Source organism: Mauremys mutica, chromosome 14 (assembly GCF_020497125.1).
Source record: "Mauremys mutica isolate MM-2020 ecotype Southern chromosome 14, ASM2049712v1, whole genome shotgun sequence".
NCBI classification, from domain to species: Eukaryota; Metazoa; Chordata; order Testudines; family Geoemydidae; genus Mauremys; species Mauremys mutica.
The window spans coordinates 9,021,235-9,036,011 of NC_059085.1; the positions used below are offsets into that span (position 1 = coordinate 9,021,235).

Below are 14,777 nucleotides of genomic sequence, written 5' to 3' on the forward strand. Positions count from 1 at the left end.
AATGGATCTTGTTCCTGGGCACTGGCAAGACAGTGGTGGATTTGGGCAGCTTTGCTTCCCCTGGGGAGCTTTTCCCATGCAGGCCCATAGAGTCACAAGACAGATGGGGAAGAATACGCCATGGTGTTTTCGGAGGCAGCCTACATCCTGCCAGCACTGGTCATCCTGAAATAGAGGAGCTGCAGGGAGGGGCAGCCAGACCTCTGGTGCTCTCATAGGAGGCGCTCATGCTGTGTTCCACAGCCTAGGTTGGCACTTCTCTCTGGTTCCTCAGGGCCTTTCTTCACAAGGAGACCTCCAGTCCCCATGCAGGCAGAGCCTGACTTCCCCCTGCTTCACACTAAAGCCAGGTGACTACCAGCACGATAATCCAAGCTCTAGTGTGTGGGTCAGTCAAGCCCAACTCTGCATTTTGGATTGGAGACCAGGAGACAGTTGCGCTGGGACTGGCCGATGGTGCATTGCCAGTGTGTGTGTCCAGGGCTGGCCTGTATTGATGTAGTTATGTCGTAGCAGGACACCATGCAGCAGGATCCCAACCCTGGATGGGGCTGTCGGGGGCGGTTTGGCTTCATCCAATGCTGTGTTCACCTGGCTCTGCTGCCACCCTCCAGGAAACATGTCATTGGTTGGTTTAGGTTTTATCGACTCTTATCTACAAATGTTAATTACAGAAAATCTGACTGAAAGCAAAATTCCTCACGGGGCAGCTGGTATTTCCCTCCGTGAGGGCTGCACCCACTGCCCAGAAGCAGCGCAACACTTAGAACGGAGTTTCTTGCTCTGAACAATGGCTGAGATGTAAAGCCCCCGGGGGAGGCAGATACAGGCCCCTGTAACGCACTCTCAAGGGAATAACGAGACTCCCTGCTTCTGCACAGGGCCATTCGTCACCGCAGCAGCTGCTTGGTGCCAGCTCCCAGCAGGGGTCTTGGCCCATTGAGCCAATGCAGGGGACTGCACGTTGTTACCCCTTTCTTCTACCTACTGGAGATGCAGAGTGACATCTCTGCACAGAGAGGGGGGTGCACTCTCTACCATGCATGCTGTGCTGGGGCTCTGAGGACTAAATTCACCCTGCTGGGCATCACTGAAATTGAACGGTTGCTGACACCAGCGTGTAGGGGTGCCAAGGCTGCCCTGTGACATCAAAGCAAAGGCTCGGGCGTTGTGGGAACAGCTCTGGATTGGCAGCCCCCTGAATGCCTGGCTCATGGCTGCTGGGCTGGCAAACCCCAGCTCCGCTTACCAAAGAAATGGACTGGCTGCTCTCCTCTGCTTCCACTCTCTTGCCCTCTGTGTCATATGTTCTCTCCTAGCTCAGTTCCTCACCTGGGGCAGAGCCAGTGCTGCACTTGCACCTCCTCTGTCCAGGGGCGGGTTTGGCCCTGCTCCATGGGGCTTCGGCTGGGTGCAGACATGCTAGGCATGGCAATGGTCTGACCATCCCTCTCCCTGCACACAACTCTGTGAACCTTGAGGGGCTCTGTGCAAGGGGGGGTCTTTGTGGCTGCCCGGCAGCTGCTTGGCACAAAGGGGCCCCGGGACAATGATGAATCAGGTCCATAGAGTGCTGCTCACCCAACAGCACCTCTCAGGCCACCTGGACGCTGACCTGCAGGGCTCCCCAAGAACAGATAGTGCTGGGCTTTTGTGGGGTGGCTCTGGGCTTCCACACCAGGGAGAGCCCAGAGGCACCAAGATTTTGCTTACTTGGCTGGAGCGTCGGCCTCTGAAACACAGCTAGGATCCCTCTGACCAGACTGTGCAGCCGCACGGCTCAGCAGGCTCTTCGGCATCACCCTGCACCTTGTGTAATCGCTCACGGCAACACAACAGGGCTGCAAAGGCTCCCAGTCAGAATGGAGGCGATTCACACCTCCTTTGCAAAGGTGTAAATGAGGACATGGTGTGCAGGGCAATAGGGGACTAGGGCAGGCATGTGGAACAGGAGAGGTGCAGAGCATCACAGGGTGGTGACAGCCCTCAGCCCAGAACCCAGGGGACACCAACTAAAGCTGAAAACTAACCCACGTGGAGTTTTGTGAGTCATCCCGCAGCAGCTCTCTAGGGCTGTCAGGCAGCTGCTGCCTCGGTGCTGTGCTCTTCTCATATTGCTGCTGCTGTCCACAGCTGGCTGGCGCTGGGCTATCACCTCCCCCCCTTTCCCCCCAGCTCTCTAGGGCTGGGCTCTCCCCTCGCTGCTCTACAGGTCCTGGTCCATGACCCCTAGGCACTATGGGAATACAAAATAATAGGCCTGGCTGCTGTCCTAGGACTGGGCTGTCCCCGAGCTCACTGCTCCCCAGGGCTGGCTCGCACCTCAGTGTGCCTTAGAGTTGTGTGGTGGTTGCTGCTCTCAGATGATGCATCCGTGCTAGCAAAAATCTGGCCCAGCAGTGCGCCCCACACAGCTCCGCTGAAGGTGGCAGTGGCGCAAAGCACTGCTAGAGACAGAGCTCGGGTGTCTTGCCAAGGCTCCAGCGTCTAAGCCTGGTGGGGCATGAGGGAGATTTACCGCAGGCCTGAGTTTTGCTAGTGGAGACAAGGCTTAAGGTTGTCTGGCTGCTCCTGTGCCAGGCTCTCCCTTTGGGTCAGTGTACTCACAAGGCCCCGAGGCACCATCTGCACAGGCTGGCATTAGCTAGACAGACATAAGTCAGAGGGTGGGCTGTGTGGTCTTGCATGGGAACACCAGATCGTTGGCACTCCCCTCTCCTCGGAGCTTTCCTGTTCTTAGAAATTCATCGCAGACGCCCAGCGTCTAATCAGCCTGAGATCTGACAACCCGCCCGAGCCTGCCACTATCTCCCGGGGCCAGGCAGATCCTTCCTCCCCACAGGCTCCGCAAGGCCAAACTGGGCCGTTTTCTGTATCCTTGTATCCTGAGACGCCAACCCGCAGCCTCTTCCTCCTCCCTGGCAGCACAAACAGCCTTATCTCCCCCAGGCTGCAGCTAGGAATGGGCCTTGTGGTATATTTAGAACCCACCTCAAGGCCTGCTATTCCGTTACTTCAATGGGCTGGACTGAGAACAATAGCGCATAAAAGTTCCTGCTTAGTCACAGAGTACAGATGGGTCTCAGGGGCATTAAGTAACCAAAGGGGATGCAGGGTCGGATGGAGCACCTCCCTCCCTGCCTTCCTGCCCCCAATGGCAGAAACCCTGCACTGCAAAAGCAGCCATGTAACAGGCTGGGATCCTGGGGTCAGGCGGAGGCAGATGTCACTTGTGCAAGGCTCATGAGTCTGTCCCCTAACTCACACCGAGAGACATCCAGCCCAGGGTCTGTGCTCCACCCTGAGCCCACTTTGGCCCTCAATATACAGCCTTTTGCATAGGGGTACCTGAAATCGGTATGGAGTATGGGACTACTCAGCATGAGGAACGGTCCTAGATGGCTGCAGCAAATGCAGGGTGCCAGCTACCAGAAACAAAGTGGGCCTGATTCTGACCTCACTAACACCAGTATAAATCAGGAGTAAGACTAGGAGTCAGTCTCACGGGTATAAAACTGGTGTCAGTGAAATTGGACTTACACCCAAGAGCTGGGCACACAATGGTTAGCAGGATGTTGGCACCATGTTACCAACTCTCGTGATTTTTATCGCAAGTCTTGTGATAATTTTCTTAAAGCCCCAGCTCCTGGAGTAAGGCTGACTACAAGAGACTACATAGAATGTGAACTACATAGAAGTGTTGCACCCTGGTGGTGATGAAGAAAAGCTCAGAAACATGAATGCAAAAGGCTCAAAAACCGGGAGACATATAAAAAGAAAGCAGCTTTTAAAAAAAAATCTCATGCTGTTTAAATGCTTGGGGTTAGCGATGCTGTTGGAAGGTGTGTTTCACTTGCTATTTGATTTTTTTTCCTTATGAAGGAGAAGGATGGTCTTATATCTTAAGTGCATGACTGGTAGTGAGAAGACCTAGGTTCTGTTCCCTGCTTAGCCTGCTCCGTAACCTTTTGAAAAATATGCCAATGTTGTTTGCCTCAATTTCCCTATCTGTAAAATAACGGGGCTGGGGAGCTATATTCACTTGAGTTTGAAGCCCTTTGAGAGCCTGGCTTACCCTGTAAAAGAGGGAGAGGCAAGTCCTGCTATTGCTTCCTCTTGTCTGAGATACTACACGCTAGCAGAGCTGATCGGGAGAGCGGGGCCGCCACGCTCCGGCCGAAGCTCCAGCCGGGAGAGCAGGGCTGTGGGGCTTGCTGTGCTCCGGCTGGGGTCGCGGGGCTGCCGCGCTCCAGCTGGAACTATGGCTGGGAGAGCGGGGCCGCGGGGCTTGCTGTGCTCCGGCCGGGGTCGTGGGGTCGCCACGCTCCAGCTGGAACTCTGGCTGGGAGAGCGGGGCTGTGGGGCTTGCCACACTGCAGCCGGCGCTCTGGCCAGGGGAGCGGGGCCGTCGAAGACCCCGGCGGAGCAGACCGCCACTTGGGTGAGGAAAAAAAATTAAAAAGGCGCCTAAGGCGCAGGGCCCGATTCCGGGAAATCGGGCAAATTGGCCTAAAGCCGGCCCTGGTTACAGGAGGTGCATGGGTGAGATTCTGTGCTCTGCATTGTGCAGGAGGTCAGACTAGAAGATCATAATGGTCCCTTCTGACCTTAAAGTCTATGAGTCTATGATCAGAGTTTCTTTACTGATTTCGCTTACTGAATTTTTGCCTTTGCGAAGTGTTTTTGCCTCTCATTTTAAGAGCTAGTTGGGATGTGCAAACAACTCAAAAACATCCCTGATGAACAGCAGCTCGCACATTATTCATAATGTTGGCATTTGAGTTGCAGAATGGGCCGTCTGAGTTGCAAGTGGGCTGAATACACAATCATTCAGCTGAATCATGCAGAACGGTTTCGAAGCATTGTGTATTTGCCATCACTAAAGGATTTGAATACAGCTGAGCTGAATGGAAACTCTAAGATTTGCCAAACATTTTTCCAGTTTTCAGCCAGCTCTATCTTTTATTAAATACCCAATATCACTAATAATGGCTTCAAATAAACATCAAGCGTGATGCATTACGGGTAATGGTATACAAACTGAACCTATCAGTCCTACAGTCTGATTTTTACTGAAAAAAGAATAGACATGACTGCACAGGAGGCTGAACTCTCATTATAGTCAATGCGAAGACTCCCTCTGACTTTGCTGGGAGCTGGCTCAAGCCATTAAATTAGCTGACTCGGAATGAGAAAGCAGGGTGAGGAAATAACTGACTGCTAACCTCACCTTGTGAGCTGTGGACAGTGGAAGAGGGAACTATAGGTGCAGACAGTTATCAGCATTTGTGGCTTTCAGGAAGATTACTTGGTAAGAGCTATTGTCTGCGTGCTGACACTGCTCATTTCCTAAAATGTTCTAGCTGGGTTGGCTAAAAATGCGATACTGGTTGCATCTGCTTTGCATGTGGGACTTTGCAGCATTTTGCTCAATGAACTGGAAAGGCTGTAGCTTCTGCAAGAGCTATAAATGGACTGTAAAGGAGATGGGTTCGTGGCCACCCTCCTCAAGCTTTCTGGACCGATTGCTGTTTCAGATGAGTGATCCTGTGGCTTGCAGGAGGTTAGGTTAAGGCAATAGACTAGGGTCTAGTTCCTGGCTCTGTCACAAGCTCCCTGTGTAACCACAGGCAAGTCCCTTGATTTCTCTGAGCTTCAAGATTCCCCATCTGTAAAATGGGGATGATTGTACGGCCGCCCTCTGTCGGTCTCAGATTGTATGCTCTTTGGCCTGGAGCTGCCTCCTACTGTGCGTATGTACAGGGCCTGGCACCATGGGATGCTGGGCTCTAAGCTCTCCCACAATAATATAGTATTGCTAATTTAATTGTCAGGGTTTAACATCATCCTGTGGTGATGTTGCCTCACTAGATGCTCAATAGGCAGTACATAGTAGTTGGGAAAGCCTGGACAATCTACTTATTCTGTCTTTGACTCTTCCATCTTCTCATTCATTAAGTGTGTTTTTTCTCTGAGCCAGAGCAGGACATTGCTCCCTGCAGATACACAGGGCTTGCTGTGTGGTTTGGAAGCACATTTGTATCTTCTTCTCAGAGTTGCAAAACAAATAATAATAGCGCCTCACCCCATATGCTTAGTACACACGCAAGCTACGTGTCTGTGATGCTGTGGCCACATGAACAGATAAGAGTTTAACAGACAGCAACAGAAACATTTTCAGCACTGCAGGGTCTGGAGCTGAATGTTGGATTCAGCAGTGACCATGGCCAAGATGTTGCTAAGATACTAAAGAGGATGTATCAATCACATTGGTGATATTTCTACTGGGCCTGGGGAGCTGACCCACTGGTACATCTCCCCACTGGACACTGCCTTACTCATGGCTCTGAAGTTGGGTAGCTGGAAATAATGTCACAAGGCCGACCAGTCAGTGGCTTGCAATGATCACCACACTGTCCTGGTTGCCTTTTGCAATCCTATTTCTGAGAACCATCCACTGAGGTTAGGGGCTGCACAAGCATCGTCAGTGCCTCAATGTCCCTCGCCTTTGGCCTCCTACACACCAAACACAGAGCTGTCCCGCTGAGTTCAGCTTGCTTTGACATTCCATAGCACTCAGCCTGACATCTACTCTCCTGCTATCTTTTCAGAATTGAACAACAGGATTAGACTGTCCATGGTCTAACCAGCAGGGCAGAGAAAGAACCAAGAGGCATGTCTGTGACATAAAATACTGTAGCATTAAAGGGACTAGAAGGTGACCAGTCCTCACTTTGCTTTGAAACTTGGGTGCTGCTGTCAAGAGATCTAAAAGACAAGAGGGTCCAGCTACCCACCCGAATAGGAGACTTCTGTGGAAAACCCAGGTGCTGTAGGCAGCAGTGCTGAGAGGGCACCCTACTCTCAGAGTCAGTGTTGAAACGAGACCATAATATAGCATTGGGGGCAGATGCTGTCTTCATCTGGGTCACTCATGGTTGTGAAAGATACCATGATGCTTTGCCTTAGTGGATTGTCCACATTCCAGCTTGTGTCTTCTCTCGACCTAAAATTCTCCTGTGGTGTCAACGAGTTACAATACTCTTCCACCTATCCTAGACAGACATGAAGTGCTGATGCATGCATGATGCTGGTAAACCAGGTGTCGCGAAGGCTGTAGGTTTCAGCTAGGGTGACCAGATGTCCTGATTTTATAGGGACAGTCCTGATTTTCGGGTCTTTTTCTCACATAGGCACTTATTACCCCCGACCTACAATTTTTGACACTTGCTATCTGGTCAGCCTAGTTTCATCTGAGCACTTACAAATTCATAGCTGGAAACCAGACCAGCTCACCTGTATGTTAGTATTGTTCAAGGTAGACATTAGATTTGTAAAGAATCTAAACATTAAACACAATAAATTGTAGCATGCATTAATCTTACCTGTAATGTCTGTGTCCCGTGCTATAAGGTAATATGTAGTTTTTGCTTTATAATTGTAAAAGTGCCTGGTCTGAACTCATGAACCTAGGCAGGAAGAGTGGGTCTCCCTGCTCCTCTAGAAGGACCATCAAGACTAAAAGGTTCCATTGTAGGACAAACACTTTGTTGATTGCCCCAACCACCCATGAAGAAGTTATGTGCTGGAGCTCTCATCCCATTGATTTGAGCTTCGGGGGAAGGGAATATAGCGAAACTCACAAGAAGAAACTTCTCTCTTTGAGGTCTATAAGGGTATGGCTACACTTACAAATCTGCAGCGCTGGTAGTTGCAGCGCTGGTCGTCCAGCTGTGCAGGGCCAGCGCTGCAGTGTGGCCACATTTGCAGCATTTGCAGCGCTGTTGGGAGTGATGAATTATGGGCAGCTATCCCAGCATTCCGTGTTTCAGAGGGTGTGGGGCAGTGTGACAGGGACCGGGGGGGGGGGGGAGAGAGAGAGGATTTTTGGAACTGACACTGTGCAAAATCAGAAAATTTTCCCACCCCCTTACTGTTAACTGCAAACAGCCTGCATCCAACATACTCTCTTTCCCCCATCTGCCCCCTCCCCCCGTTTCTCTCAAGCAAAGCAAACACTCAACCCCTGTGAATCACGCAGGGAGGAGGATCTCATTTGATTGTTCACAGATTGATCACAGCAAACAGGAGCTGATAAGCAGCTCCGGTAGAGCAGCTCCGGTAGCACGGAGCTCCGGAGGTTCACAACAAAACAAAGAGAGGCTCACTCTCATAGGGCTGAAGCTAGGAAACAAAAGCAGAGATTCCCCAGGGTTGACCTGGGTTAGCCCTAAAAGACATTCAGTGGACACATGACTACATCTGTCATCTTTTGGAACCACAGACTGTAGCTCACCTCTGCTTATATGCTGCCTGCTCTAACCTGTAAATAACTAATTTCTTTTTCCTAGTTATTTTACTATAGACTTGGCTACCGGCATTGTCTTCAGTGTGAAATGTAAGGTACAAACTGATCTGGGGTCTCTTGGGACTGGGAGCAATGTGAATATTTTGTGACTTTTGAGTAAGTGACCGTTTATCACACAGTCCAGCTTGCCTGGGTGGCAAAGACAGACTGCAGTGCCCAAGGGGACTGTCTGATTCCATAGCCAGACTGTTACAGTGATCTAGGTGGTCATATTGGTTACTGGGGTGGTGATATCTAATTATAGAACATATCACCAGTTTGTGGTGTCAGCCCTGAGGTTGGCACTCACGGCATTAACCACGCCAGACAGCGTGACAGCATGCTTTTAAACTGCTGCTGCTGCCCTCCTCTCTAGTGGCGTATTTCCGTGGGGGGATGCGGTGGGACGGCAGGATGGGGTAAAATGATCCAGACACGCACACATGTGCACTCGATGTTTTCCTACACACACACAGACTGTAATCACTTTGTTGGCTGCTTTGGAATCTCCAGATACAAGGTGCAAGATAAATGCCAGTCGCTGAGTGTTACAACAGCTGTGGAGTGACATTCAATTATGGGTGCCAGTGAACATGCGGGAAAGAGCAAAAAAGACAGAGGTTCTGGATGGTACAGTGGCTAGTGCTGGGAGTCCGGAGATCTGGGATCTATTCCCAGCTTGGTCATTGACTTGTTGGGTGCTCTTCAGCAAAACACATTAATCTCTCTGTGCCTCAGCTACCGTCATGTATAAGACAGGGATAATGTAAAGGGCTTTGAGATCTTGGGAGGAGAGATGCTAAGTATTAGCATCGTGCCTCCAGATCCCTGCAGACAATCCCTCTGCAAGTGCCTGAATAGGTCAACAATTTAGAAGCGTGAAACTCATTATGGAACAAGCCCTACTCTCTTCTTTGTCTGGGCTGACTCCTGGCTGGGCCTCTCTTCCCCACTCCCCTCCTGCTAGGCATAAGACACGTTATTCTGATCCTGGGTGTCATAGGTGCGGCAAACACAGGGCAATGTCATCTGAGTCTCTGCCTCCGCCTCATAAAAAGGGCCTGATCCTGCTTTCAGTTGAATGCATGTCAATCAAGGAAAATGCCATGGAGGTCCATGGCGCAATACAGGGGTAAAAGCAGGGTATGGGAATGCAGAATCAGACCCAAAGATTTGTCTGTGACTTTGGAAGTCCTGAGAAAGCTGGCAGCATTGTGTGCAAAGACAGACCTTGGAAATGTTCCTGGGCTGGGTAAAGCAGCCTCACTGTGCTTTATAGACTCCTTTGTAGTCTGATCACGGCTGCCTGAATGTTTGTGGCATTTCAATGAATGCAGAATTCCTAGGGGATGGCATAAACTCATGTGACACCCAAGCGCAATCGGCAATCTGCCAAATCCCACAGAGCGGAGCTTGGAGTGAGTCACACAACCTGGGGCTATGCATCAGACCTCACAAGAGCCTTTGTGCTCTCCCCTGGAAAAGGAAAGGCAGCGCTGGGCATACATTCTTGGGATTTCATTGAGGGGTGGGGGATTGGTTGTCCCTTGGGACCCATAACAGGTGAGGCTGAGTGTCTGTCACACTATGGCTTCAGTGACAAAACCTAGGCCACTTAGGGATTTTTTCCAATGAGTCAGCCTGGGACCCAGGGACAGATTCCCAGCAATATATAGAGGTAGGAACTATGCTACAAGGGGCAGGGAGAAAATTCACCCTGATCTGCACCCCCTGCCAGTCCACCCCAGAGTGCCCCACTCACAGTGCTCCCCCACCCTGACCTGGGGCAGCAGGAGGGAACACGTCCTTAGCACATCCCCTGTGAAGGCTCTGGGCTATTCAGGACTACAGAACCGCCCACGGGAGGCTGCTGTGGATTGGAGCACCCACACTGGTATTCTAGTTTATTCTGGAAGGCCATTTAAGTCCCTGAAGTAGCCCCAAATCCTGAGGTCACCGAAGTGTCTTAAAGCCAGCTTCATCCCCAAGCTCCACAGGGCTTCACCTTCTGTGCACGTAATCTCAACCCTGGTGTGCACAGTGCACATTGGGGTGAGGGCAAAGATGGCTTTGAGATAGCCCCTGATCCTGGGCTGTCTTGCCTGTGTGCCGCTCCAGTCCCCAGCATCAATCAGAGCAGTCTCATGCCTGCTGTTGCTTACACTGGCTGCAGTGCCAGTGACTCCAAGGGCCTGTTATGGAAGCTGGGGATAGGTGGGGTCCACGCCCCATACACACTCCCTATGCCAACAGCCAGGAATGGGTGTGGCAGAGGAGTTGCTATGCTGGCTCTGTGGGATCCCCCTCCAATGGGGTGATCTTCCTCTGACCGGCTTTCCGGCTGCCTTGTGCCAGGGGAATGACTCGTTGGGCTGTTAGTGCTTTGTCACCTGCACACTTCACCAGCCTCCTCCAAAAATGTCTTGTACTCTGGCTCAGCACAGGTCCTGGGCAGTACAGCAGGGGGGTGGTGAATGGTCATGACTTATTCATTAACTGTTAATAAACAGCCGTAAGCCTTTCTAAAATAAAGGGTTTGTATTTGGCTTTCCCCATCATGTCCCATGACACACAACCCAGCATTCATTCCAGCACTGTGTGTCATGATTTTCCCGTTCTCACTGTCATGCCTTTTGCACTCTTTCCCTCCACCAAACCATGGTTTTAAGATGCCAGCCTCAAAAAGGGGATTGCAGAGCCTTTCATCTATGTTGGTGCCGTTTAACAGCTGCTTTGGAGCTGCTGGGAAATGAGTTGGTGGGTCTCGGTCTGGTTACGCATGAGCAGGTGTCCATATGATGAAATCACCACCCATACCGGCACCAATTAGTTCCCTTGGTGGTCTCAACAGAACAGCCAAGGACTAAATGGGCCACAGAGTCCAAGCTCCCATCCTACCCTTAGGTTGGACTCAGTAGTCCTGTAGCAGCTCCCTGGACTGTTTCACTGAGAGGGACGGCTGCTACCACACAGCTAGGAAAACTGCCTCCATCAAAAACACAGCCGTGCTGCTGCAAGGTTTGGGAACTGCACTCACTCGTACACCACTACGGCTTTAAAGCACCAGCAGATATCCCCTTTCCCACCATTACTGCTGCTGTTTACAAACCTGTCGCTTTCCGATTTCCTCCCTCCCCACCCTTTACCCACTCGGGTCTCTCCAAGTCTCTGGATTAAGATTTGGATGGCAATCAAATATGTAACATTTATCATGGCCTGATCTGTGCAAGTGCTACAGATCAGAGCCGCATAGACAGTGCAGGGCAGAAAGTGTCAGCACAAAATTCCCACCCAGCACGCTTCCCCAAGCAATCTAAATCAGCCAGGCAGGCGTTCCAGCTCCCATCTCAGAGTGTTCTGTCTCCTTCTCGGTCTGTGGGGCTACAGAAACGCAGGTGGCTCTCAGTGCATTAAAGATGTTTCTAGCACGGCACTGTGTGTACAGGACAGGAAATACACAAATTCCAGCTATTAGAGAGACAAGGTGAGTAAGGTGATATCTTTTATTGGGCCATCTTCTAGTGGCGAAAGAGACAGGCTTTCGAGCTTACACAGAGCTCTTCTTCAGCTCTCTTTCACCAACAGAAGTTGGTCCAATAAAAGATATTACCTCATCCACCTTGTGTCTCTAATATCCTGGGATCAACACAGCTACAACAGTGCAAACTCCAGCTATGTCCCTTAAAGGCAGAGATTTGGAGCAGAGACCTATCCCTAGCGGTCACTGCAGGAACCTCTCAGAGGATTCTGGTCTCTTGTGGCTTCTGCTGGAAGATCAGCAACCAGCAGCAGATCAATGCACTTGTTGCTCTGGACAAATCCTAACTGCTAGCTGGAACCAGCAGGAGCCAGCTGGCATGATCTGAAATCCACACTAGGTATTCCTTGGGAGAACAAGGGTTCTCTAGAGTTATCCGCGGTTCTGCAAGGGAAGGCTGAGTAGACCTCACTTGAGGTGGTACTAGTAGGGGCAGATGCATTCCTCCTTGTTAAAATGCAGGGGTGGGTGGGTGAGACAAAAAGTTCAGAGACTCCTCAGTGTTCAGATCTCTTCAGGGCTGGCACTGCAGGCAGTTCAACATGGTCCAACACCACAAGACTATGTCTGCTGAGGTGAACCAGCTATAGGGTCATAGGGACAAGTGATGGAAAGGCCCCTGGCAAGGGAAAAGACTGAGTTGCTGGGACTAGGCCAGTGGTTTAAGATTTCCAAAGGAGTCCACATCTCCACTCAAAACTTTTTGGGGGGCTGCAAATGAAAAAAGGCTGAAAAACACTGAACTAGGCTCTGCAGTCAGACCTTGTACAACTGGATCAGTTGATAAAGTGATTGCCAAGCCCTAGCTGGAATGAAGCTACTGCCTAATGCTCCTTCATAGCCCCCAGGCCGGGCTTATCCATACCTGCCTGCTTTCGTGGTCAGACCATTAATGCTCTCCAACAGTTGCTCACACAGCTGAGCCCTACCCTGCTGCTGCGAGAAGTTTTTCGAGGCTCCTTTAGCTCAGCTGTGTTGAGCAGCTGTAGGTGTGGGGGGCAGTTGGAGGATTTGCTGTTTAATGGCAATGGAATTCATCCCACCCTTAGCTGGGGGACTCCCTAGTCCCTGGGGCTGGCTAGACAAATCCATCAGGCATGGGGAACAAACAGATTTAAATGGGAAACACACACTCAATCACTCTCACACCGAACTGTCCTTGCATCCTAACCTGAGCCGCTTATAGCGCATTGTAATATACCCTGGGGCTGGCAAAGTTCTGGATTTTTTCATACAACCCCCCAAAGGAAGTTACCCCCCAGCTTGAACCCCTTATCCTCTAGCTCCTGCTGACTGGAAAAGCAGAGCACACAGTCTTTACTCTAGCTAGTGTGCTAAAGATAAGGGTGTGGACATTGCAGCTCCAGGAGAAACTCAGGCTAGCCCTGGGAGCTCAGACACACGGGGACAGGGGGAGCTTGGATGCCGGCAGCTAGCCTGAGCCAGGCACGCTCCCAAGGACAGTGTAGACATACCCAGTGAAGACTCCTCTGTGATCTCTGGAGTTGCCTGCCAGTCCCAGAGCCATCAAAACATTCTGACCAAAACCCCACTCCAGTCTTCCTCATTAGCAAGAGACTGAAAAATACCCGTACAACCACATAGCCAGGTGCGCCTTAAAACTCACATCCTTCCTGAGGGATCAAAGACACACCTGGCCCCAGCCTGTTCGTTTTACATGAGTAGCCCCATTTGGTCCCCATGCGTAAGGCACCAAGATTTAGCCCAACGTCAGCTGATGCTGTTCATTTGTTACTGGGGGTGACAGGAGCTGCTCTGGGGAGAACAGATACCAGCTGAGTCCAGTGGGCTCTGTTCAGAGTTGAAACCCAAGGACCCTGCACTCAGCCCTACAGGGGAATGAAAATCCCTTTTGTAGTTTCGCAGCACCGCGGCTTAAAGAAGTGGGACCCTTTAGCCCCCTTCCCTGCCAGCCCCCTCATGAGAGAGCCCTGCAGGCGGCTGGGTCCACTGGCCTCAGATCTTCAGCTGGCGGCTGAAATCCAGGGCGGGCCAGCGGGTCCCCAGGCGGGCACCTGGGCATTTAAAGGGCGATTCCCTCGCCCCGCGCTGCCCACCTCTGCCGGGCAAACGCGCTCCTGCGGCCACACCTGCCTCTGCCTCAGGGAGGAACCAGCCCCGCCTCGTCCCAGGTGAGCGGGGCAGCCCCACACAGCTCCCGGGGGGGGGGGGGGTGCAGGAGCCCGGCGCTGCCCAAGCGGAGCCCAGCACGTTCACACGGAGAGTCCCGGGGATTGGCGCTTCGATCGCTATCCCCCCCCCCGGGTGTAACACGGGGGCCCCCGCCCCCTGGCGCCCCCGCCGGACGAGCCGGTACCTGTGCTCCGGCGAGGGGCGCTGCGGCGCGGGGAGCTCTCCGGTGAGGTACCGCGGGCCGGGCTCTGAGGTACCGCGTTAGGCGCCCGGCCGGGGGAGGAAGCCGCCTGCAGCCCCCGCGGGGAGCCGGGCGCTGGGGCCGCACCGACGCCTCCGCGGCGGGCTGGGGGCGCCGCGCCCCTGAGGGGAGTTTCCCGCCCGGCTCCGCGCCGCTCCAGCCCCGCGCGCTCCCACGTCCCGCCCTGCGGCAGCTCGGAGCGTCCGGGCTTCACCTGCGCTGTCCTGGGAGCCGCCCGGGAGTGCGCGTCTCCCCCGCCCCTCGCGGCGCGGGCGGGGCTTGGACAGGCCGAACGCGCCGGGGAAATACGCGCCCCGACTGCCCCCAGGGGCCAAAACTCCCCTTTCAAAACGAGTCAGCCCCTGAGAACCCCAACAAGCCACAAGCCAACCCCCAGCCAACCAGCAACTCACCAGCCGAATACGCCAAAAACAAGCCCAGTTTCTGCGTTTTATTTCACAGGGTTGGCACGTCTGAAGGAGCTGGCTGGTTGCCTG

The 14,777-nt window shown here is 52.5% G+C and overlaps 1 protein-coding gene across 2 annotated transcripts in view; it reads right to left on the minus strand.

Moving 5' to 3' along the window:
• Positions 1-14,503, minus strand: part of LOC123349219 (adhesion G-protein coupled receptor G1-like) — a 36,064-nt gene extending 21,561 nt beyond the window's left edge. The window contains exon 1 of one of the 2 annotated variants that reach the window (XM_044987106.1): positions 14,224-14,503. The gene's annotated coding sequence lies outside the window, so the exon portion shown is untranslated. Of the gene's footprint in view, positions 1-13,360; positions 13,383-14,223 lie in introns of those variants that run through there. The other variant, XM_044987107.1, reaches the window with a different exon arrangement.
• Positions 14,504-14,777: the final 274 nt, after the last annotated feature.